The sequence below is a fragment of the Dipodomys spectabilis genome, unplaced genomic scaffold (assembly GCF_019054845.1).
Source record: "Dipodomys spectabilis isolate Male_0828 unplaced genomic scaffold, ASM1905484v1 ptg000354l, whole genome shotgun sequence".
Classification (NCBI taxonomy): Eukaryota; Metazoa; Chordata; class Mammalia; order Rodentia; family Heteromyidae; genus Dipodomys; species Dipodomys spectabilis.
Genome location: NW_024871031.1, coordinates 25043 through 29219, shown reverse-complemented (window position 1 = coordinate 29219; position 4177 = coordinate 25043). Strand labels below are relative to the sequence as shown.

The 4177-nt window shown below is 39.4% G+C and overlaps 1 non-coding gene across 1 annotated transcript; it reads right to left on the bottom strand.

Annotated features, from left to right (window-relative positions):
* Positions 1–2084: 2084 nt before the first annotated feature.
* On the bottom strand, positions 2085–2186 carry LOC122095502. Its single transcript, XR_006145160.1, has one exon. It is a non-coding gene; the product is annotated as a U6 spliceosomal RNA (small nuclear RNA).
* Positions 2187–4177: the final 1991 nt, after the last annotated feature.

Below are 4177 nucleotides of genomic sequence, written 5' to 3'. Positions count from 1 at the left end.
GGGCCAAGAATGGAGATGTAGCTTATATAGTAGCTCATCAGTCTAGAGAGGAATGGCCTAGCGAGACCTTGGTGCACTGAATTCAAACTCTGAGAACGAAAATGCGCAGGCACGCACACACACACACATACACACACATTTATTCAAAATATCTTCATATCAGTGTTTTGCGTTAATTTCTTTGTTAACGATATTATATGGGTAAAATAGGGGAAATATTCTCTTCAATCCCAGAACATTTTTATATTTTTTATTGTAAAAGTACTCTATAGAGTGGTTACAGTTACATGAAAAAGGTAATGAGTACATTTTCTATCAAGCATTGTTACCTCCTCCTTTGTTTTCCCCCACGATCCCTTCCCTCCCACCTCCACAAGTACACTCCCCTCCCTTACCCTCCAAAACTGTAATGTTCATTTTTCAACATTCTGTTTTGTGTGTCACATTGTTGCAATGGGTCATACTGTATCCTTATTTAAGCATTTTGTTTTTTTCCCTTTCCATCCCCATGTTAGAGAAGTGTATATACAAGATGGAAGTGCAAAAACATCAGATACAGTTCAAACAGGGGTTTAACTGTGGGGGATGCACATATAAAAAATCACATCGTACATTATAAATATATTAGAAACCACAGGAAGAAATAAAAAAACCACTTGTGTCCTTATCATGGAGTTCATTTACCGTAACATCATCTTATCTAGTCATATGCACATGCTTTTGACCTTTTTTTTTTTAAATTGTGAAAATACCATACAGAGGAGTTACAATTACATGGAAAAGGTAATGTGTACATTTCTTATCAAGCATTGTTGCCTACTACTTTTTTTCTCCTTACCATACCTTCTTTGCTTATCCCAGACATACATTAGTTATTGCAAATAAGGGATACCATAGGACCTATGTTTCTTTTTTTTTTAGTTGTTAAAATGCCATATAGAGGGGTTACGATTACATGGGCGAGTTATTGAGTACATTTCATTTTTTTATTGTGAAAATACTGACAGAGGAGTTATAATTACATGGGCAAGATAACGAGTACATTTCTTATCAAGCATTGTTGCTCCTCTTTGTTTCCCGTTCCCATCCCTTCCCATACTCTTCCACTTCCCCCATCCGGTCCTCCTCCCCCCAAAGTTGTAAAGTTCATTTTTTGACATAAGGAGTTGTACATCTCATTGTTGCAATGGGTCCACTTGCTCCTTTGTTTCCCCTTCCCATCCCTGCCCATCTCCCACCCCCCACACCCACCAACCCCTCCCCCACCTCAGTCCCCTCCACTGTCCACATCCCTCAACCCCCGGCCAAAATTATTTTTTGACATAACGACTTGTTCATCTCATTGTTGCAATGGGTCCACCTGCATCCCTATTTAAACGATTTGTCTTTCCCTTCTACTCCACAAATTATACCAACATCAAATACCGTGAAAACAGGGGCTTTAGCTTGCAGGAGGAACATACAAAGCAACAAAGAAATCTTCTTATAAATATCTTAGAAACAATCGCAAGAAGAAAAACCATTTGAATCCTTATCTTGGGGTTCGTTTTGCCTAACATCAACTTATGTTTTCTGCTTGTAGCAGACACATACTAGTTATTGAAAATAAGGAAACCATGGGACCTATGTTTTTTGGGCCTGGCTTAATTTACTTAATATAATTTTTTCCAAGTCTTTCCATTTCCTAACAAACTGGGTGATGTCATTCTTTCTGATGGAGGCATAGAATTCCAGTACACACACACACACACACACACACACACACACACACACACACACACACACACACACACACATTCTCTTGGTCCATTCGTTTACTGTGGGGCATCGGGTTTGGTTATGAATCTTAGCTTTGTTAATTAATGCTGCAATGAACATAGTTTTGCTGGTAGTTTTAGTATGGTCTTGTTTGTGATCATTTGGGTGAATGCTCAAAATGGGATTGCTGGGTCTTAGGGGCGCTCTATGTAGTCTTTTGAGGAACCTCCAAACTACTTTCCAAAGTCTTCAAACAAGTTTAAACTCCTAACAACAAGGCATTAAGGTTCCCTTCTGTCCACATCCCATCCAGCATCTGTTCTTTCAAAAATCTGGAATGCTTCAGGAATTCGAGTGTCATCCTCAGTCAGGGGCTATTCTTCTCTTTATTGTTCCGATGTTAGTGTATGTGCTACTGAATTGAGCACAGAACAATTTTATATATAAAGTGTAATTGATTTTCTTAAACTAGACAATTCCACAAAAATTAAATTCAAAAGAATTGTTGTGAAATTTTAGAACCATGTATTTCTTACATAAGAATACATTTAAGTATAAAGTCAAGATTGACATGTCAAAAACAAAATAATTCCAGATATTTGTTGTTCAGCGGATGTATAGGAGGAGGAATTCAATTATTCTGTACAAGGAACCTGCCATTATGAACACTATAGAAAGTGTTAAGGTTTGTTAAAAGTTTTAATGTTTCAAATATGTTTAATTTTGGGAATTTGCTCATATATGCCAAAATTAAGACTATTTAGCACGTTGTAAAACTTTTACATAAAGCATTTAAGATTCATGGTAGCAGTCATATACTACTAAGTATGTACATTTCAGAGTTTATACAAACTTTACTAATGAGAAGTTGCAAAGTGTTTGTGTAAAGAAGCAGAGTGAAGATTTAAGATTAACTTTACAGTTTCTGTTAAAATTTAAGGGCTTCCTTACTTTATATGTTAGCGAGGAACAAACGATGGTATAAGCCATATACAAATGATGAGATGAACCACAAATAATAATCTTAGTGGGTAACTTTAAAGGCTACTCATAGCCTATAAAATTCTTGTTGAACATCATAGACGTAGGCAGTTTTAAATGTACAGCAATATGAGAAAATAATAAATCGAATATGTAGTACATTTCAAATACTAGAAACAGGTAATTGTTTTGTTTTTTATTTTATTAATCATTAATATTTATTTATTGGTTTTCCTTATTTGTAGCATTGCTTTCCTTATTGTAATATAATACAACTTTTTGTAAGTCATCATTAGGAAGTACTTTGAGAATGTTATTTGGATGGCCACACTGTTTTTTATAGGTATATGTGAATTTACAAAGAGCAAAATTAATAAGAACAAAACATTGATTAAAAATTTTATCAATTAGAATCTGAATCAGGAGTGTTGATAAATGTCCACACCTAAAATCTTAGCCCTACACTGAAGCACTAGTGTTACAATGTTGAGCACACAAAAGTGAGAGATTGTGTTTTGTTTTGTTTTTGTTTTGTTTTTGTTGGTTGTGGGGCTTGAACTGGGGGTCCTGGGTGCTGTCTCTCAGCACTTCAGCTCAATGCTAGTGCTACTACTTGAGTCACAGCACCTACTCCATCTTTTTCTGTCGTGACCGCCTCTTCCCACAAGGATGACGCGACAACAGGTTCTTCTTTCAGGCGGTTTATTCAGGACCTTTTACAACATCTTCTCTCCCGCTTCTTCTGCCCGCTTCTTCCTGCTTCTCTTTTCCTCCACCCCCGTGCTCCGGTTATAAGCCTCCTGGATGGCCAATCCCGAAGCACCAGGTGGCATATACCGATAGGGCTGCAAACACGGAAGCAAACTAGGAGCCAACTCATAGCCATATAAGGAGTTGTTTTTTACAGAGAGCACTCGTCACCGGGAAGACGGAAGGCGGGAGCCAGCGCCATCTTTGGTCGCAGCCGCGCCATGCAGCCGCGCCATTTTTGTGGCCATGCCTTACAGCCACGCCGTCTTTGGTCGCGGCTCCCGCAGCTCTCCACAGCTCCCCTTTTTTGTTTTATTAAGCAACAGGTAAGAGTAGAGGTTGGGCCTCTGTCTAAAACATTAATGAGAGGACCTTGCACTGGTCTTCGCCTGAGGGGCGCCTTCCCCAGTGATGACCAGGCCCGTCCGATGCCTTTTTTGCAGAGGTGCCATCTTGGGCATCAACCCACTTGCAACCCAACATGCTCTTCTTGGACTCACACCAGGGAGTGATTCCCAAGTGCAGTGCGTTTGCCTCGCACCCTGTGCTATTCCTTTAACCTGGCAAGCCACGCGTAGGGGGACTGTCCGGCCTTAATGACAGTGAAGGCCTGGAACACCATAGCCATACTCCTGCACTGCGAGCTCCTAATCCGGCAAATGCATCACAGGCACAGCAAGATCACCAA